This window comes from Chiloscyllium punctatum, chromosome 38 (assembly GCF_047496795.1).
Source record: "Chiloscyllium punctatum isolate Juve2018m chromosome 38, sChiPun1.3, whole genome shotgun sequence".
NCBI classification, from domain to species: domain Eukaryota; kingdom Metazoa; phylum Chordata; class Chondrichthyes; order Orectolobiformes; family Hemiscylliidae; genus Chiloscyllium; species Chiloscyllium punctatum.
Genome location: NC_092776.1, coordinates 67,239,170 through 67,260,904, shown reverse-complemented (window position 1 = coordinate 67,260,904; position 21,735 = coordinate 67,239,170).

Sequence of the window (21,735 nt, the reverse complement as noted above, 5' to 3'; positions counted from 1 at the left end):
CCCCCCTCTCTCTGTCCCCCCCTCTCTGTGCACCCTCTCTCTGTCCCCACGACTCTCTGTCCCTCTAAGTCTGTCCCCGTCTCTCTATCACCCTCTCTCTGCCCCCTCCCTCTGTCCCACTCTCGCTCAGTCCACCCTCCCTGTCCCCCTGTCTCTCTGTCTTTCCTCGCTGTCACCCCCGTTCCAACTCTCTCTGTCCCCTTCTCTCTGTTCCCCTCTCTCTGTCCCCCTCTCTCTGTCTCCCCTCTCTCTGTCTCCCCTCTCTCTGTCCCCCCTCTCTCTGTCCTCCCGCTCTATCCCCCTTCTCTGTCACCCTCTCTCTGTCCCCTCTCTCTGTCCCGCCTGACTCTGCCCCCTCTCTATGTCTCCCTCTCTCTTTCCCCCTCTCACTATCCTCTTCTCTCTGTCAACCCTCTCTCTGTCCACACTCTCTCTGTCCCCACATCTCTGTCCCCACATCTCTCTGTCCCCCCATCTCTCTGTCCACCTCTCTCTGTCCCCCTCTCTCTGTCTGCCCACTCTCTGTCCCCCCTCTCTCAGTCCCCTTCTCTCTGTCACCCCGTCTCTTTTCCCCCTGTCTCTGTCCCCCCGTCTCTGTCCCCCTGTCTCTCTGTCTCCCCTCACTGTCACCCCCGTTCCACCTCTCTCTGTCCCCTTCTCTCTGTCCCCCCACTCTCTGTCCCCCTCTCTCTGTCGCCCCCATCTCTGTCCCCCCTCTCTCTGTCCCCTCTCTCTCTGTTCCCTCTCTCTCTGTCCCCCCTCTCTCTGTCACCGTTCTCTCTGACCCCCTCTCTCTGTGCCAATCTCAGTGTCCCCCTCTCTCTTTCCCACCTCTCTCTGTCCCCCCTCTCTGCCCCCTCTCTCTCTGCTCCCCTCTCTCTGTCACCGCGCTCTCTGCCCCCTCTCTCTGTCCCCTCTCATTGTCCCCCTCTCTCTGTCTACCCTCTTTCTGTCCCTCTCTCTCTGTCCCCCTCTCATTGTCCCCCTTCTCTCTCCCCCACCCCTCTGTCCCCACGTCTCTCTGTCCCTCTAAATCTGTCCCCGTCTCTCTGTCACCCCTCTCTCTGTCCCCTCTCAGTGTCCCCCTCTCTCTGTCCCCACTGTCTCTGTCCCTCTAAGTCTGTCCCCGTCTCTCTGTCACCCCTCTCTCTGCCCCCTCCCTCTGTCCCACTCTCAATCAGTCCACCCTCCCTGTCCCCCTGTCTCTCTGTCTCCCCTCGCTCTGTCACCCCTGTTCCACCTCTCTCAGTCCCCTTCTCTCTGTCCCCCCTGTCTCTGTCCCCCCGTCTCTGTTCCCCCCTCTCTCTGCCCCCTCTCTCTGTCCCCTCTATCTCTGTCCCCCCTCGTTCTGTCGCCCCGTTCCACCTCTCTCTGTCCCCTTCTCTCTGCCCCCCCGTCTCTGTCCCCCTCCCTCTGTCCCCCCTCACTGTCCCCTCTCTCTGTCCCCCTCTCTCTGTCCACACTCTCTCTGTCCCCACATCTCTCTGTCCCTCTACGTCTGCCCCCCTCTCTCTGTCACCCCTCTCTCTGTCCCTTCCCTCTGTCCCACTCTTGCTCGGTCCACCCTCCCTTTCCCCCTGTCTGTCTGTCTCGCCTCGTTGTCACACCCGCTCCACCTCTCTCTGTCCACTTCTCTCTTCCCCCCTCTCTGTCCCCCCTCTCTCTGTCCCCCCTCTCTCTGTCCCCCCTCTCTCTGCCCACCTCTTTCTGTCCCCCCTCTCTCTGTCCCCCCTCTCTCTGTCCCCCCTCTCTGTCCCTGCGCTCTCTGTCCCCCTCTGTCTATCCCCCTCTGTCTCTCCCCCCTCTGTCTCTCCCCCTCTGTCTCTATCCCCTCTGTCTCTCCCCTCTCTGTCTCTCCCCCATCTGTCTCTCCCCCCATGTCGCTCGCCCTCTGTCTCTGTCCCCCTTTCTCTATCCTCCTCTCTCTGTCCCGCTCTCTCTGTCGCCCCCTCTCTTTCGCCCCTCTCTCTGTCTCACCTCTCTCTGACCCCCCTCTCTCTGTGCTACCTCTCTCTGTACCCCCCTCTCTCTCTGTCACTACTTTCTGTCCAAACGCACTATCCCCCCCTCTCTGTCCCCATCTCTCTCTCTGTCCACCCTCTCTCTGTCCATCCACTCTGTGTCGTCCTCTCTCTGCCCCCCTCCTGTCAGTCCCCCTTCGCTTTGCCTCCCTCGCTCTGTTCCCCCTCTCTGTCCCCCCACTCTGTCCCCTCCTCTCTGTTCCTCCCTCTCTCTGCCCCTCTCTGTGCCCCCCTATCTCTGTCCCCCTCACTCTGTTCCCACTCTCTCTGAATGCCTCTCTCTGCCCCCCACTTCCGCCTCTCTCTGTCCCGCTCTCTCTGTTCCCCCCTCTCTTTGCCCTCCCCTCTGACCCCGTCTCTCTGCCACCTCTGATCCCAATCCCTCTGTCTCCCACTCTCTCTGTCACCCCCTCTCTCTGTCCCCCCTCTCTCTGTCACCTCTCTCTCTTTCCGCCCTCTCTCGGTCACCACGCTCTCTGCCCCCCCTCTCTCTGTCCCCCCCTCTCTGTGCACCCTCTCTCTGTCCCCACGACTCTCTGTCCCTCTAAGTCTGTCCCCGTCTCTCTATCACCCTCTCTCTGCCCCCTCCCTCTGTCCCACTCTCGCTCAGTCCACCCTCCCTGTCCCCCTGTCTCTCTGTCTTTCCTCGCTGTCACCCCCGTTCCAACTCTCTCTGTCCCCTTCTCCCTGTTCCCCTCTCTCTGTCCCCCTCTCTCTGTCTCCCCTCTCTCTGTCTCCCCTCTCTCTGTCCCCCCTCTCTCTGTCCTCCCGCTCTATCCCCCTTCTCTGTCACCCTCTCTCTGTCCCCTCTCTCTGTCCCGCCTGACTCTGCCCCCTCTCTATGTCTCCCTCTCTCTTTCCCCCTCTCACTATCCTCTTCTCTCTGTCAACCCTCTCTCTGTCCACACTCTCTCTGTCCCCACATCTCTGTCCCCACATCTCTCTGTCCCCCCATCTCTCTGTCCACCTCTCTCTGTCCCCCTCTCTCTGTCTGCCCACTCTCTGTCCCCCCTCTCTCAGTCCCCTTCTCTCTGTCACCCCGTCTCTTTTCCCCCTGTCTCTGTCCCCCCGTCTCTGTCCCCCTGTCTCTCTGTCTCCCCTCACTGTCACCCCCGTTCCACCTCTCTCTGTCCCCTTCTCTCTGTCCCCCCACTCTCTGTCCCCCTCTCTCTGTCGCCCCCATCTCTGTCCCCCCTCTCTCTGTCCCCTCTCTCTCTGTTCCCTCTCTCTCTGTCCCCCCTCTCTCTGTCACCGTTCTCTCTGACCCCCTCTCTCTGTGCCAATCTCAGTGTCCCCCTCTCTCTTTCCCACCTCTCTCTGTCCCCCCTCTCTGCCCCCTCTCTCTCTGCTCCCCTCTCTCTGTCACCGCGCTCTCTGCCCCCTCTCTCTGTCCCCTCTCATTGTCCCCCTCTCTCTGTCTACCCTCTTTCTGTCCCTCTCTCTCTGTCCCCCTCTCATTGTCCCCCTTCTCTCTCCCCCACCCCTCTGTCCCCACGTCTCTCTGTCCCTCTAAATCTGTCCCCGTCTCTCTGTCACCCCTCTCTCTGTCCCCTCTCAGTGTCCCCCTCTCTCTGTCCCCACTGTCTCTGTCCCTCTAAGTCTGTCCCCGTCTCTCTGTCACCCCTCTCTCTGCCCCCTCCCTCTGTCCCACTCTCAATCAGTCCACCCTCCCTGTCCCCCTGTCTCTCTGTCTCCCCTCGCTCTGTCACCCCTGTTCCACCTCTCTCAGTCCCCTTCTCTCTGTCCCCCCTGTCTCTGTCCCCCCGTCTCTGTTCCCCCCTCTCTCTGCCCCCTCTCTCTGTCCCCTCTATCTCTGTCCCCCCTCGTTCTGTCGCCCCGTTCCACCTCTCTCTGTCCCCTTCTCTCTGCCCCCCCGTCTCTGTCCCCCTCCCTCTGTCCCCCCTCACTGTCCCCTCTCTCTGTCCCCCTCTCTCTGTCCACACTCTCTCTGTCCCCACATCTCTCTGTCCCTCTACGTCTGCCCCCCTCTCTCTGTCACCCCTCTCTCTGTCCCTTCCCTCTGTCCCACTCTTGCTCGGTCCACCCTCCCTTTCCCCCTGTCTGTCTGTCTCGCCTCGTTGTCACACCCGTTCCACCTCTCTCTGTCCACTTCTCTCTTCCCCCCTCTCTGTCCCCCCTCTCTCTGTCCCCCCTCTCTCTGTCCCCCCTCTCTCTGCCCACCTCTTTCTGTCCCCCCTCTCTCTGTCCCCCCTCTCTCTGTCCCCCCTCTCTGTCCCTGCGCTCTCTGTCCCCCTCTGTCTATCCCCCTCTGTCTCTCCCCCCTCTGTCTCTCCCCCTCTGTCTCTATCCCCTCTGTCTCTCCCCTCTCTGTCTCTACCCCCTCTGTCTCTCCCCTCTCTGTCTTTCCACGCCCTGTCTCTCCCCCTCTGTCTCTGTCCCCCAGTCTCTGTTCCACACTCTCTGAGCCCCCCCTTTATCCCTCAACTCTCTGTCCCCCCACTCTGCGTAACCCACTCTCTGTGCCTCCCTCTATGCTCCCCCCCGTTCTCCTCTCTCTGTCCCCCACGTCTCTGTACCCCGCTCTTTGTCACCCACTCTCTGTCGCCCCTGTCTCTGTCGCCCCTCTCTCTGTATCCCCTTTCTCTCTGTCACTACTTTCTGTCCCCCCGCTCTATCCCCACTCTCTGTCCCCCTTCTCTCTGTCACCGCTCTCTCTGCCCCCCACTCTCTGTTCCCAATTTCTGTCCCTGTCTCTCTGTCCACCCTCACTCTGTCACCCCGTTCCACCTCTCTCTGTCCCCTTCTCTCTGCACCCCCGTCTCTGTCCCCCCGCCCCCCTCTCGCTGTCCCCCTTCTCTCTCCCCCACCCCTCTGTCCCCACGTCTCTCTGTCCCTCTAAGTCTGCCCCATCTCTCTGTCACACTTTCTCTGCCCCCTCCCTCTGTCCCACTCTCGCTCAGTCCACTCTCCCTGTCCACCTGTCTCTCTGTCTTCCCACGCTCTGTCACCCCCAATCCACTTCTCTCTGTCCCCCCTGTCTCTGTCCTCCCTGTCTCTGTTCCCCACTGTCTCTGTCCCCCGTCTCTGTCCCCCCGTCTCTGTCAACACTCTCTCTGTCCCCCTCTCTCTGTCCGCCTCTCTCTGTCCGCCTCTCTCTGTCCACCCTCTCTTTGTCCCCCCACTCTCTGTCCCCCAACTCTCTGTCCCCCACTTTCTGTCCACCCTCTCTGCCCCGCCCCTCCCCCCTCTCACTGTCCCACCCTCTCTGTTCCACTTTCTCTACCCCCTCTCTCTGTCGCGACTCACTCTGTCGCCGCTCTCTCTGTCCTCCCTCTCTGTCCCCCGTCTCTGTCCACCCTCTATCTCCCCCTTTGTCTGTCCCCGCATCTGTACCCTTCTCTCTGCCGCCCCTCTCTGTCCCCCACTCTGTCCCCCACCTCTCTGTCCGCCGCTCTCTGTACACCACCCCTCTGTCCCCACGTGTCTCTGTCCCTCTAAGTCTGTCCCCCCTCTGTTCCCCCTTTCTCTGCCCCCACTCTCTGTCCCAACCTCGCTCACTCCACCCTCCCTGCCCCCTGTCTCTCTGACCCACTCGCTCTGTCCCCTCCTCTGTCCCACCCTCTCTTTGTCCCTCTCTCTCTGTTCCTCTCTCTGTGTCCCCCTCTCTCTGTCCCCTTCACTCTGTCCATCTTCTCTCTGTCCCTCTCTCACTTTTCCCTTCTCTCTGTCCCCCTCTCTCTCTGTTCCCCATTCTCTGTCCCCCCTTTCTCTGTCACCCCTCTCTCTGTGTCACCCCGCTCTCTGTCACCTCTCTCTCTCTGTCACCCCTCTCTCTGTTCCCCTTTCTCTGTTCCCCATTCTCTGTCCCCCCTCTCTATGACCCCCTCTCTCTGTTTCCCCCACGCTGCCACCCCTCTCTCTGTCACCCCTCTCTCTCTGTCCCCTCTCTCTGTCCACCTTCTCTGTGTTCCCCTCTCCATGTCCACCTCTCGCTGTTCCTTTCTCTCTGTCCCCCCCTCTCTCTTTCCCCCTCTCTCTGTCACCCCTCTCTCTCTGTCACCCCTCTCTCTCTGTCACCCCCCTCTCACTGTCCCTTTCTCTCTGTTCCCCTCCCTGTGTTCTCCATTCTCTGTCCCCCTCACTCTGTCCCCCGCTCTCTGTCCCCCCTCTCTGTGACCCCCTCTCTCTATTCCCCAACTCAGTGTCCCCCCTCTCTCAATCACCCCTCTTTCTCTGTCACCCCTCTCTCTGTCCCCCTCTCTCTGTCCCTCTCTCTCTGTCCCCCTCTCTCTGTTCCCGTCTCTCTGTTCCTCTCTCTCTGTTCTGTCTCTCTGTCCCCTCTCTGTCCCTCATCTGTGTCCCCTTCTCTCTGTTCCCCTCTCTCTATGCCTCCCTCTATCTGTTCCCCCTCTCACTGTCCCCCCCCTCAGTCATCCCTCTCTCTCTGTCACCCCTCTCTCTCTGAGCCCCACTCCTCTGTCCGCACGTCTCCCTGTCCCTCTAAGTCCCTCTCTCTGTCCCCTCCTCTCTCTGTCCCCCTCGCTTTGTCCCCGCTCTCTGTCTCACCCTCCCTGTCCCCCTCTCCCTGTCCCCCTCTCCCTGTCCCCCTCTCTCTGTTCCCCTCTCTCTGTCACCCTCTCTCTGTCCCCACGCTCTCTGTCCCCTTCTCTCTCTGTTCCCCCTCCTCCCTGTCCCGCGCTCTCTGTTTCTCTCTCTCAGTCCACCTTCTATGAGATCACCTTCTCTGTCCCCCGTCTCTCTCCCCCTCTCTCTGTCCCCCTCTCTCTGTACCATTCTCTATGTTCCCCTCTCTCTGTCCCCCCTCTCTGCCCCCCTCTCTGTACCCCCTCTCTCTGTCCCCTCTCTCTGCCCCCTCTCACTGTCTCCCTCTCTCTGTGCCCGCTCTCTCTGTTCCCCCTATCTCTGTCCCCCTCTCTCTGTCCCTCCCTCTCTGTCCCCCTCTCTCTGTCCTCTTCTCTCGTCCCCCTCTATCTGTTCCCCTCTTGCTCTCCCCTTCTGTCTGTCCCCTTCTCTCCGTCCCCCCTGTCACTGTCCAACTCTCTCTGTCCCCTTCTCTCTGTCCCCCCCCCTCTGTCCTCATCTCCCTGTTCCTTCCCTCTCTCTGATCCTGCCCTCTCTCTGTCCCCTCTCTCTGCCCCCCCTTTCTCTGTCCCCCTCTCTCTGAATCCCCCGTCCCCTCTCTCTCTGTCCCTCCCTCTCTCCGTCCCCTCTCTCGCGCCTCCTCTCTCTCTTGCCCTCACCTCTCTTGCCCTTCCCTGTTTCTTTCACTCCCCTCTCTCGGCCTCCTCTCTCTCGCCCTCCTCCTCTCATACGCTCCCCTCTCTTCGCGCTCCCCTGCCTCACCCTCCCTTCCCTCCCGGTCTCGTCCTCCCCTCTCTCAACCTCTCCCCTCTCTCTCCCTCTCCCCACCCTACCTCACCTCTCTCGCACTCTCCCTCCCTCTCGACCTCCCCTCCCTCTCCCCCTCTCACGCCCTCCCCCTCTCTTGCCCTCCCCCTCACTCGCACGCCCCCTCTCTCCCATCCCCTCTCTCACCCTCTCCCTTCCTCTCATCCTTTCCTCCCTCCCATCCCTCTCTCGCCCTCCCCCTCTCCGTCTCCTCTCTTGCCCTCCTCTCTCGCCCTCTCCCTTCCTCTCGCTCTCGCCTCCCTCCCTCCCCTCTCTCTACTTCCCCTCTCTCGTCCCCTCCCCTCTCTCTCCTTCCCCTCTCTCCCTCTCCCCATTCTCGCACTCCCCTCTCTCGCCCTCTCCCTCCCTCTCGCCCTCTCTCTCCCTCTCGCCCAGCCCACCCTCCCTCCCCTCTCTCGCCATCTCTTCTCTCGCCCTCCCCTCTCTCGCCCTTCACCTCCCTCTCAACTTCACCTCCCTCCCCCCTCTCTCGCACTCCCCTCTCTCCCCCCTCCCCCTCCCCTTCTCTCGCCCTCCCCCTCTCTCGTCCTGCCCCATTCTCGCCCTCCCTCCATCTCACACTCCGCTCCCTTCCCTCCCCTCTCTCGGTCTCCCTTCTCTCGCCATCTCCTCTCTCGCCCTCCTCTCTCTCGCCCTCCTCCTCTCTCGCGATTCCCTCTCTCACCCTCCCCCTCTCTCCCCTCCCCTCTCTCACTCTCTCTACCTCTCGCGCTCCCCTCTCTTGCCCTCCACTGTCTCATCCTCCCCTCTCCCAAGCTCTCTTCTCCCTCTCGCCCTCCCCTCCCTCGCCCGCCTCTCTCGCCCTCCTCCTCTTTCCCTCCCCTCTTTTGCCCTCCCCCTTTCTCTTCCTCCCCCTCTCTCACGCTCCCTCTCTCCCATCCCCTCTTTCGCCCTCTCCCTCCCTCTTGACCTTCCCTCCCCTCCCTCCGTCTCCTCTCTCACCCTCCACGTCTCACCCTATCTCTCCCTTGCCCCTCTCTCGCTCCCCCTGCTCCATCATGCTCTCCCACCTTCTTTCACTCTAGACCCCCTCAATCAGTGTCTCTCTCTCTCTCCACCTCCCTCCGTTTCTCTCTGACTGAATGTCTCTCCCTCCTGTCCCTCCCTCCCTCCCTCTCTCTCAGTCACACTCTGTCTCCTTGGTTCTTCCCTCTCCCTCTGAACCAGAACTGGGGGGTGTGGGGTTGGTTGGTCGTGAGACTGCGTGTGGGGTGGGATGAGATGTGGGAGGTAGGAGGAGGGGAAAATGGGGTAGAGGTGGAACTGCTGGAGGGAGGCAGAGACGGCAGGACAGAGAGAGTGAGGGTGAGGGGATAGGGAAGAGTGTGGGCAGGTGGAGAAACCAGGGTTGGGGGGATTGTGTGTGAGAGAGGAAACGAGGGAGTGTGAAGTGGAGAGGTGATGAGAGAGGGGGAGAGAATTGAGTAGAAAGAGTAGCGGAGACGAAATGGAGAGACCAGGCTGAGGAACAGGACTTGGAGCTGAGTCTGTCTCTCTCCAGCTGAGCTTCTCCAACACAAAGACACACAACAACATCGGTCACTACGTTACTTGGCACGCTTTAATCAATATTTTTATTGTTTACAAATGGAAGTGATGGATACAGTCAGTAGGATGGTACCTTTTCTCACTGGCCCTTGAGTTGTGAGAAACATTGAAATGTTTCCCTGTAACCCCACTGTGTGATAAGGATGGACAAACCAGCGCTACCCTCAGTCTATTTACCAGAGCGACAGGCTGGTCCATCGCTGAAACACTGAACTGAAATGAAAAAATCCCGGATGGTGTTATTAATGAGGGAATTTGAAGGATGGATGGATTCGGGTGAAGGGATATTTCAGCACATTCTTCAGTTGCTGCCTGAACTTAGTCTGGGTCACGGCATAAATCGCTGTGTTTGTGCAGCAACTGAGGAGCTGCAGCATGAAGCCCAATTCCACCACAAAGACACCGAGATTCACAGGGGTATACACAATCCACCACATCCGGTACCATATAGAATACAGCATTAACATTGACCATAACAGGATGAAATTGGCCGAGATCACAAACAGTAAAATGATGGATATTTTTCGGTTTCTCATTTCAGTGTCAGAATGAGCGTCCGCATTGATGTGAGCGCGGAGTCTCCTGCGGGCTCTGCTGGTCACTAAAATGTGTCTGACGGTGAGAACATTGAGCAGCAGAATCAGGAGAAATGGGACACACGTGGTTAGAATGTTGTGGAGGAACTCGATTGTGACCCAGACACTGGACAATCCAACAGCGTCTGTTACATCACAAAACCAGGGGACGTTCCTCAGCCGATACCGAGGCGTGAGAATAAAATACCAGGAAATGTTTTTTAAACAGCTCAGCACAGTCACTGCTCCCAGAACCACAGCCGCCGTTTTCTCACTGCAATATTTACTTTTCAGCTTCTGGCAACAAATGGCCACAAACCGATCAAAGGTGAAAGTGACGGTGAACCAGACAGAGCAGTCAGTGGCTGCATAAAGCAGGACGGCGTGGATATTACACACGGGGATAGAGTCCCTCAGGAAATAAAACTGTTCCCGATAAACAATGGGAATGTGTCTCAGGATCAGGTCGAGGATAATGACCAGGAGATCCGCCGCTGCCATGGCCCCCAGGTAACGTCTGACACATGGAGACAATCCACAATCTTTATAAAGCAGGACGTAGATGGTCACTACGTTAACTGTGAGGAAGGAAAACAAACCCATTATCCATCAGCCTGGAGGCAAAGGTACCCATTTGATCGGGGACCCAGTGAGGTTTTCAAATGTGTCCCTATATTCAGGGATTTATTAAAATAATTGGAGCTGGAATAACAAATGGGAAGGTTGGAATTACTGACAAAAATGTGACATAAACCACAAGAAACCCTCCCTCCCCAAACACACAGAGACACATCCATAAGGACAGATGGTTTCTAGAACATTCCCACACACTCGATCACTCGAGAGCAGACACAGGTCACTTGTTCCCAGTTCCTAATATGGAGGGTGGAAACGTTGCTGTCCTGAAGGATTCTCTCCCAGTTTCCTGAAGACAAACGGAGTTTGGGAATTTCTGTATTTTAGTCTAAATTGTGGCCAATCCTGTGTCGTGAAGATATGTAAACGCAGGGAAAATGTATTCACCCCTTTAACTGCCTGAGGGGCCTTCGGAACAGTGTCTCCTTCTCCCTGGAACGGGATCTCTTCCCTCGGGATCTTATCGTTTGTTCAATTCACTGACGTCCGGCCGTTCACAAACAATGTCAGGGACAGAACGTTCCGGGGAATGTCAGTTATAGAATGTCAGGGACAGAACATTCTGGGGAATGTCAGTTATAGAATGTCAGGAACAGAACGTTCCGGGGAATGTCAGTTATAGAATGTCGGGGACAGAACGTTCCGGGGAATGTCAGTTATAGAATGTCGGGGATAGAACGTTCCGGGGAACGACAGTTATAGAATGTTGGGGACAGAACGTTCCGGCTAACACCTTGACCTGTCCATCACCTTTCCCCTCTACCCACCCCACCAACATAATGTACTGTGCCTGGGCACACTGTAACATTAATGGAGTGAGAGACGAAGGGTCCAATCACAGGAATGGGAACTAAAGGCATCGCCAGATCAGGTGAAATGGTGAGATATACCACATTCTCAATCCAGACACCATACACCCAGAGGAGATATCTGTTCACCGTGGATCACTGTGTAGACCAGGCCAGTGTCCTGCTCAGTACAACCCAGCAATCTGTCCAGATTCATCCATTGCACTAGTCAATACAATCCGGCAATCTGTCCAGAGTGGAACACTGTGCAGACCACAGCAGTGCATTGATCTATAAACCCAGACTAGATATCTGTCCAGGAGGTGAACTGTGCAGACCACAGCAGTGCATTGATCTCTAACCTCGGACTAGATATCTGTCCAGCACGGGGAGCTGTGTAGACCACAGCAGTGCATTGATCTATAACCCCGGACTAGATATCTGTCCAGCACGGGGAGCTGTGCAGACCACAGCAGTGCATTGATCTATAACCCCGGACTAGATATCTTTCCAGCACGGGGAGCTGTGCAGACCACAGCAGTGCATTGATCTATAACCCCGGACTAGATTTCTGTCCAGCACGGGGAGCTGTGCAGACCACAGCAGTGCATTGATCTATAACCCCGGACTAGATATCTGTCCAGGACAGGGCGCTGTGCAGACCACAGCAGGGCACGAATGTGTGAACCTGTAACAAATATCCATCCAGCATCGGGAGCTGCACAGACCACATCATTGCAGTGTCTATAAACCTCAACAAGAATGACTAACCAGCACAGCGATCTGTGCAGTGATCACCCGTGAATTGATTTGTAAACCAGGAGCAGTTACCCTCCCAGTATGTAGGACTGTGTACACTACCCCAGTGCAATGCTCAGTAACACTGTGTTAGATCACTGCCCAGCGAGGGGAAACTTGCAGCCCATGCTGGAAATGACAGGAAGTACAGCTCCCACCCATTTACAGCTCCATATCTCCATTGTTGCCCTGACAAGGGGGTGCTGTGAGTGTGAACATCACTGCCAGGGAGAGATGGCGGGGGAATCAGTTTAAATATCACCACATGGGAGGGGTTTGGGGTATAGAGACAGGGGGGGAGACTGAGAGACAGTGTCATGGAAGGATGTGTTCCCAGGTTTCAGAATGCTGAAATGTAGATACTTCGATAACATCCTGGACCATGAACCTGTCTGACCAGGAAAGATGGGAAAAAGAGATATTGGTGTGAGGTCAGATGATGGAGAGTTTTGGATGAGCATTTGTTTTACAGCTTTGTAAATGGAGTCCTTCACGGCTGGAGGTACACCCCATCACCCGGATGCCCCTGGATATTCCGTGATCCCTGACACTGATGTCATCTTTAAAAGCCCAATGGGCACACGATTGAGCTTTCTCAGTTTGGAGCTGCCCTGGACAGTTTACCCCGAGCATGGCAGATAAGGGACAATTACACCACGGTTTGTCAACAGGGGCACGGAGGTCCTGGTGGATGGGCTAGTACAGAGGGGAATCATTCTCTTCCCAGAGGGGGCCACACCACCAGACCCACAGATCATGGTCTGAGCTCCCCACCCAGCTCAGTGCAGTATCTGTGGTCTGAAGAAATGTCCAGCAATATAGGACAAGCATCAATAACCTTCCCCGCTCTGTCAGGGTAAGGGTCACCGTATTCTCTCTGCTCCTTCACACTCACTGTATTTCTGTTATAGCAACGACTCCGAACAAGGCTCATGGTCCACCACTCTCACTGTCACATGCTGCACCTTCTCTCTCTGTCTCAGTCTCTGTCTCTCTCTCTCTCTCTCTCTCTCTCCCCCTCTCTCCCCCCTCCCTCAACTTCACCCCCACACTAATAACACTGCATGGATACAACACTGTGGACTGACTCCCTTCGGACACCTTACCATGACCCCCTCCCCACATACACCAGCACTAACAGCAGGGCCACTCACTCCCACCCTCATTCCCTCCCTCCCCTTCTCCCATTCCAGGAGAAACAGACTGGAATTGGACAGAAAACACCAAGCTGGGTGCTGGAGTGCCTGATATTCGTTCCCTCACCCCCCTCCCCCCGCCATTTGGGGAGGACCGAGGTACAAGCCGGAGAGGACAGGGATACCTCGTGTGGAGATTCTGAAACATCCATGTCCCACTGACCGCGTAAGGAGCAATGTTCAGTGAAGGGCAATTCTCACTTTAAACCCACTGGAAGCTCCGTTTTCCCCCGGCACAACTTAGAAGCCGTGGCCCTCATGCCATCTCCCTTTTGTGTTGAGCTGGTACAAATGGAATCCCCACGGTCTCGGTGGGCAGGAGGGTGGGCTCACAACACATCGTCACCACCACCTCCCACGAAGGGAGCACTTAGGCTTCCTCCTACACTTCCCTCTGTAAACAGCTCAGATACTGACACTAATCTGTGATAGTTACTGCTCTCCCCCCTTGTCCTGACATCTTCAACAATCTGTGCTCATATACACGCAGCGCCCTTTGTTCCTGCACCCGCTTTATAACAGTACAGCCTATTTTATATTGTCTTTCATTGTCTTTCCTACCAAAGTGCATCACCTCACACTGCTCTGCATTGATCCCCAGCTGCAATACACCTGAACACTACACCAACGTGTGATTGGACTGTTAGAGTGCCACACTGTCCTCCATAGACTTTACAATTCTTCCAGGTTTGGTGCCATCTACAAACATTGCGATTGTTATAGCGTCACAGTCCCCATGCAACAACTGCAATTCTGTGACACTCACTAGTGTGAGCAAGTGAAATACTGATATATTCCCACGGACAGAGTCGAATAATGACATGCTGTCAATGGAGCAACAAAAATCTTGATACAAATCCAGATGGAGTGAATGAAATATTGACAAACCAGAGAGAAGAGAATTCCAGATTGGCTCCAAGTTTCTGTATTGCCATCAGGGTATTAATGTCATGAAGTCGAAAGTGTGTATGTACGTTTAAGAGAGAGGGAAAACTGTCCTGAACTGAGAGCTTCCAAGCCCCTGTGATATGAGAGGATGGCAGACCCAGAGTGTGAAGGACAACTGAAAATATGTCACATTTGGCTGTGAAATAGATCCCTGAGATGGTTGCTCTTTGGACAACAATTTGAATTTTACCAATCAGTTTAAATTGTGCCCCAGGATACTAAAACCAAACCAAGTTTGAATGTATTGGTTTTCGGAAGTTGAACCAAGGAGCATGTTAAAAATGCAGGCATTTAGAAAATTGCAGACAGAGTAAATGCCATCAACACAGATCAAAGAGATTAGGAAACACTCTCTATCAAATGTACCTTTTCATATGGAACATATTCGCAGTAAAAAGAAAGAAGATGACCAAGGGAGATCTATGGCCACAAGAAGACACACAAACAACAGCTGCTGTGTGATTTTGAAATTAAATGAGTGCAATTTTAATAAGTATCTTATTGAAACTGTATATCATAATAGAGTTCGAGAGAGGTAATAAGCAGTTAAGAGATAGGGGGTCCCACAATCCAGAATGCTTGATGTAAAATGTTCACTTTCAGAGTTAAAAAAAATCAATTGAATTTTTATGTAAACAGTGGAATTTGGGTGTTCTCTGTCACTCATATTTTAACAGTTTACGAGGCAAATTGAGCATTTCTTTATGTTTAGTTGAAGTTACCAGATGAGCTTTACGCCGCGCCCTGACAATTCCCGTGTGTGTATATCTGTGTGTCGCCATGTGGGGCAGGTCTGGCAGTCTCTGTGGTGCTTCAAGTAATGCAATGCCACCCTCTGCTGGCCTCCCCACGCCACTGCACCGGCATGAGCAGAGGGTGAAAACCAACAGAGATTCATTCAGAGATGGGGAGGGAGAGGGCAGCTGCTCATAGCACCATCCAAACTGATGTCTTTATCCATGTACTGATCTAAATGTCCTTTAAACATTGTAACTGTCCCTGCTTTCACCACTTGCGCTGGGAGTTCATTCCACACATAAGCCAGATTCTGTCTAAAATAATTACCTCTCATGACTTCTGTAAATCTTTTTCCTCACAGCTTAAAATATCCCTCAGTTTTGAATCACCAAATGTAGGGAAAAGACATCAGCCCTTCAGCTTATCTGTATCCCTCATTATTTTATAAACCTTTGTAAAGTTACCCCTTAATCTCATACTCTCCATTGAAAAGAGTCCCAGTCTATCCAGCCTCTCCTTTTGGTCACTCCCTCCATTCCGAACAACATCCAGGTTAATGTCTGCTCAATCCTCTCCAGCTTAGTAATATCAAGTTCAGTAATATCAAAGTGAATAATCAAGGTATTTTCTATGGGTGGGGAGACCAAAACTAGATGGCACAGGTTTAAGGTGCGAGGGGAACACTTAAAAGTGACCTAAGGGGCAGCTTTTTCACCCAGAGGGTGGTGTGCCTATGGAGTGAACGGGCAGGTTGACCAGACTGGACACAGTATTCCAGAAGAGGCCTCACCAATATCCTGTACAACCTCAACATAACGTCCCAATTCCAATACTCAAAGGTCTGACTAATGAAGACAAGTGTGTTAAACACCTCCTTAACCATACTATCTATCTGAGATGCAAATTTTAAAGAATTATACCTGACGGCCTAGGTCTCTGTTCTCCAACGCTGCCAAAGACCCTACTTTTAATTGTATAGGTCCTGCTCTTGTTTGATTTACCAAATCCAATACCTCGCATTAATCCAAACTAACCTCCATCTGCCACCCCTCAGCCCAGTGTGTGATATTACCACTTCCTCGCTCTCCCCCTTTAAAATATCATCTCCGTCTCCAGGATACCTGCATACTCCGGCCTTGAGTTTCACAAAGACCCTGAGCTTGGGTTACCTTGTATGGTTAGAGGGAGGAGGGACAGATTGCAGACACAGTCAGTGGGGAGGAGAAGCTGGACAGTAATCAGCGGCCTGGTGTCATTTCATTGTTTTAGGAAGAGGGCAGTTGCACGTTTGAGGTGTGTAATAGTGATCGATGTTTTGGGACCAGAAATTATGCTTTTTCGTTGTCTGTGGTGTTCAGTGATAAAAATCTATCCGAGAACCTTCATTGGGCAGACTGTGACTGCAGGATTTCTTTCCTTAATATTGTAGATTACAGATAACAGCGATTGAATACGTTCATAGTTAATTTCGATAGCACAGCACGTGTACTCAATATCCTACAGTTGAGACAAATATCTTGTATTTGTTTAACAATACAAAGTGTTTTGTGTAGTTCAGTAATGGTAACATGATTATAATAAATCCACACTGAGCTGAAAGCTGGCACTTAAAATATGACCCAAGTCTGGATATGGTAGTGTAGTGGGTATTGTCCCTGGCTCTGAGCCAGAACTCTGGATTTGATTTTAATTCCTGAACTTGTGTGGTAGTGTTCCTAGCTCTGGACTAGTAGGACTGGATTCAAATCTTGCCTGTTGCAGAGGTATGTCACATCATGTCAGAAGAGGCTGATGAACAAACGCACAGGAGAATAATGTTACAGCTTTATGGGTATTTCTGAGTGATGCTAGTGTCCCTACCTCGGAGCACAAAGGTCTCAGACTAAATCCCACAGAAGTGTCTCAGGATACATCTGAGCAAACTGATTAAACTGATTGTAGAATTGTGACCTGATGGAGAAAGAAGTGTCAGAATTGAATTTCAGAATTTAGGCCCGGAATGACTGAAAGCACAGCTATTCGTGTTGATTGGATTCACATCTTGCAGCAGTAGAGGTTTATAAAATCAGCATCGTCATGGATAGGGTAAGTAGCTAGGGTTTTCTCCCAGGTTTGGGGCGTTCAAAACTAGAGGGCATTGGATGAAAGTGAGAGGGGAAAGATTTTGAAGAGGCCTAAGAGGAACCATTTCATGCAGAGGGTGGTGTGCGTATGGAATGAGCTGCCAGAGGAAGTGGTGGAGGCTCGTACAACTGCAGCATGTAAAAGGCATCTGGGTACTGAGAGACCTGCCGAGCTTTACCAGCAATTTCTGTATTTCTTTAAAAAATGCATTCATTTTAACACAGGCATTCTAAATAGATTAATTTTTTTTTATTAATGACGCAGGGGCATATAAACATATTTTCAAATTGACCAAGATCATTTTCTTCTGAGGGTATGGCTCTGTGCGAGATGGCAACAATGATGCATCGACATGGAACAGGGAATGTGATGGAGACATAGTTTGGACAATGTACAAGGAGACCTCACATGATCCAGTTTGGGAGAGGATGACATTATTGTGTGATTCAACTCAGAGAGGGAGACCATGAAATCTTCCTGAGAAGGAATGGCCTATTACACTCTCTCTCTCGCTCATTATTCCTCATCACAGCAATGTGTGTGAGCTAAAAAAAAATCACCTCTCCGGACATCATTGCCATTCTCATTTTTAAAGAATTCATGCCGAGTGGGAACAGGCCCTTTGGCCCAACAAGTCCATACCAAACTTACAAACAGTAACTTTGCCAGGCCTGTTCCCTGATATTTACTTCTGGCTATTGCACCTAAACTAGAAATCCCTGAATATGACAGACAACTTAGCATGACCAATCCACCTAATGTACACAGTTTGAGCTGTGGGAGGGAACTGGAGCACCTATCAGAAGCTCACGCAGTCAAAGGGAGAATGTACAAACCCCACACAGATAGTCGCCCGAGGCTGGAATAGAACCTCTGTTCCTAGTGCTGTGAGGTAGCAGTGCTAACCACTGAGCCACTGTGCTACCCTTTGGGTGATTACTGACCAGAATTCATTGGGATCTTCTCACTGCCTAATGCAAAGGGAATTCAGCCAAATCCAACTGTCCCAGGATGAAATCCCATTGCTAGCAGATTTGTGAGTAGAATATCTTCAGAAGCCAAATCACATTTTGGACAATCTCTCAATTTTTCCTTTTGTCATAAGTTACACTAATATTTGGACAAAGTTCTTTCAACTTCAAATTGCAGAGATTGTATGTGTGTGTGTCTCAGCATTTTAGACAGGGAAATATTGATTAGATGTTTGCAACACCCAAACAGTTTGCCATTCATCTTCCCATCATAGTTTGAGTAACATTGCTCTGGATTATAAACGTGCTATTTGAGCTCATTAAAGAAACTAGCCTGACTTGTCCCTAAAACTGACCCTGACCCAGTCTGAGACCGATATCATCGGCCATATCACCAACCTGGTTATATTAAACATTTGTTGTGAGCAGTGGAGCAGTGGGACGAGAAAAGGAAACAGTGACCCCAAAAGTCGGGGAACTATAGACCGGTGAGCCTGATGTCAGTGGTGGATAAGTTGTTGGAGGGGATTCTGAGGGATAGCATTTACATACATTTGGGAAGGCAAGGGCTGATCGGAGTAGACAACGTGTCTTTCTGCATGGGAAATCATGTCTCTATAATTTGGTTGAGTTTTATGAAGAGGTAAATAAAAAGATTAATGAAGGCAATTTGGTAGACATTGTCTATATGGACTTCAGCAAGGTATTCATAACATTCCAATTGGTAGACAGATTAAAGGTTCGGTCACATGGGACACAGAAGAAGCTCGTCACAATTGGCTTGAAGGAAGAGGGATATTTTTCAGACTGGAGGCTTGTGACCAGCAGTGTGCTGCAAGAATCAGTGCTCAGTTCACTGCATTTCATAATTTATGTGAAGAACTTAGATGTGGATATTGGGGCCATCGTTAGTAAGTTTACAGATGGCATCAGAAATGTGGTGTAGTAGATTATCTCAGAGTACAACGAGACCACAATTAGATGGGACAAAGAGGCAAGGAGTGACAGATTAAGTTTATTTAGATAAATATAAGGTTTTGCATTTTAGGAAGAAATTATACACTTAATGACAAGGTCCTGGGAAGTGTTATGGAACAAAGGGACCTAGGGCTGCAGGTACATTGTTCCTTGAAAGTGGAGTCGCAGGGAGACAGAGTGGTGCTGAACATAAGAGGCACATTTGCCTTAATCAGTCAGAGCATTGAGTGTAGGGTTTGTGGTGGAATGTTGCTTCTGTACACTGTGTTGGGAAGGCCATTTTAAGAAAACTGCATACAACGCGGTTGTCTGCAGAAAAGATTGACACAGATGTCCCAGGGAGAGGTTGATAAGGTTGAGGTGTGTCAGAGGCTTATAGATGTTTATAAAATCATCAGGGGAATGGGTATTCTGAACAGCCACGTTCTGCTCTTCAGGGTAGGGGAGACCAGATTCAGAGGCATACGTTGAAGAGGAGAGGGCGAATGATTTAGAAGGGACCTGAAGATAAATGTTTCACACAGAGAGTGGTGTGTGTACAGAAAGTGCTGTCAGAGGAAGTGCTGAAGGCGGTTACAATCGCACATTTAAAAAGTATCTGAGAGGAGGGATACTGGCCAAATGCTGGCAAATGGGACGTGATCAGATTTGATATCTGATCGGAGTGAACAGGTTAGACTAACGGGTCTGTTTCCGTTCTGCATGACTCTCTGATTCTATAAGAAGGATGATGAAAAAATCTAAAATGACCTTTCAAGTGGGAATTCCCTTCACTGGAAGTTTATTGTGCCTCTATGTTCACATTGATTCAAAGCTGCATTACTAAATATTTGACAGGGAAGTGAGTCACGGATATTGGGATACAGACAGGAAAGTGGGGCTGAGTCCACAACCTGATCAGCCACAATCGTAGTTCCTGGTGGAGAAAGCTCGAAGTATCTAATGACCTACTCCTGCTCCTCAGTCCCATGTTTCTGTGTTCCATTCAGCCCCTCATACCTGCAAGACAGGGACAGTTGGAGGCTACTTACTCCTATAATCTGGTGCACAGAAACAGAGGAGACCATTCAGCCTCGCAAGACTGTCACACACGCTTTGAAATGATTTGGGAAATGTAATTGGAAAATCCAGGCACAGGCATGAAAGAGGCCCCTCATCTCTCTTTATAGAGCTTCCCCTCTCTGCAACTTGTGCTTCATTTGTTGGTCATGCTGTAGACACAGATTGACTCCGAATACAACCCATATACTCACTAGAGATGGCTCACAAAATCATCTGGTATCCCTGACTGCAATATTCAGTAATTGCACATTTATGACAATAACACCCACTAACTCTCCAATAACAGAATGTGAGAACATCAGAAACAGGGACAGGTCGTTCACTCCTCAAGCCTGCCTTGCCCTTCACTAAGATCATGACTGATCTGCTCTTGGTCTCAAATCCTCTTTCATACCCAATTCTTCATCGCCCTCAAATCTCTGTCAGGTCAATATCCATCTACCTCTTCTTCAAATACTTTCAGTCATCTTGCTCCCTAACATTCTTGAGAAGAGAAACCCTGACATTCAATACCATTTCTTTGAAGAAAACATGTGTTGTTCCTATACCATGGCCTATTGATATGGACAATAGAGGTTGGCTCAATGGTTCAGGTAAAAATGGCTGGCCCTGATATCAAGGCAGTGGTTGGCTTTTGTTGACATCAAGGATCTTAACAAAACTGGACTTAATGGGGATCAGAGTAAACTCTCCAGTGTTTGGAGTCAAACGTGGCACAAAGGAAGATGTTCATCATCTCAGTCCTGGTTCACCTCTGTGTGAGATACTCAGGGTAGCTTCACCTTCACAAACAGCTTCAGCTGCTTCATCAATGTCTCCCCGCCCCCACCCTCCCCACCATAAGATCAGAAGTGGGGATGGTCACTGAAGATTCCACAATGTTCAGAACATTTTGTCCCCCGTCAGCTCCTGAACCGGTCTCTGTCCATGTGCAGCAAGACCCAGACACCAGTCAGGTTTTTGCTGTTAAATGGTCTGTAACATTCATGTAACAGCACTGCCTGGCACTGCACATTTCCACAGTGAAATAGAGTTCATTCAGCAGCTCACACTGGTTTCACACGAATATGTGGAAGTCATTCAGCCCATTGACAGTATTAGAGTAGAACAGGGACAGCACATTCAATGCCTCCAGCCTATTACTCAGGAAGAGAAGGAGTCTAGTGTGATGGACCACAGCAGAGCCCCTTGAAAATAGTTGAAGGGGTTGCCGAGACTCTAATGTTTTCATATTTTAAAGGAAACGTAAACTGTCTGTTCCAGATACAATGTGACAGGTCAAACTATTCGGTGTGAAGCAAACACCATTTATTTAAACACGGAAGATAAAATGAAACCAAAGAAAGAGGAATTTAGAATAACATAATTCTTTTGGACAAGGTAACAGAATAATAGACCGCGGGGCGATTACTAATGAAGTGTTCCAAAAAAGGAAAATCGCATAAACACAGCCCTTGGCGAAAAGAAATATTCAGACACAGAATGTCACAAACATTTCTCCAATCCAGGAATTAAAAACTGCAGCAAGAGAAAATTCAGAGAGAGTAGCAGCCAGGAGACATTCATTGAAGCTTTCAACTCTGTGTAGACCCGAATATTTTCTGATGTTACTGAGAAAGCAAAACCCAGAGATCCTAATCTGTGTGAGCTGGCCACACTTATTCAAGCTGCATTAAAATAAACCAAAGGCCTCCCTCGCTGTTTACCCAGTGGTCTTAACTAGCCAGCTCGTTCAATCTCTCTCTTAAAAGAAACCAGGACAAAATAACCTCTTAAAGATACAGCATCATCACACTTGTCAGCACATCGAGTTGTCAAACAGGAACCAGGGGTAACCCAATCCGGCCCTTGGCCATGTCCAACCGGACAAGGAAGGAGTCATTCAGTCCTTTGAATCAATTACACAGAAACAGAATGAGGCCATTCAGCCCGTTGAGCCACTTATACAGGAACATGAGGAG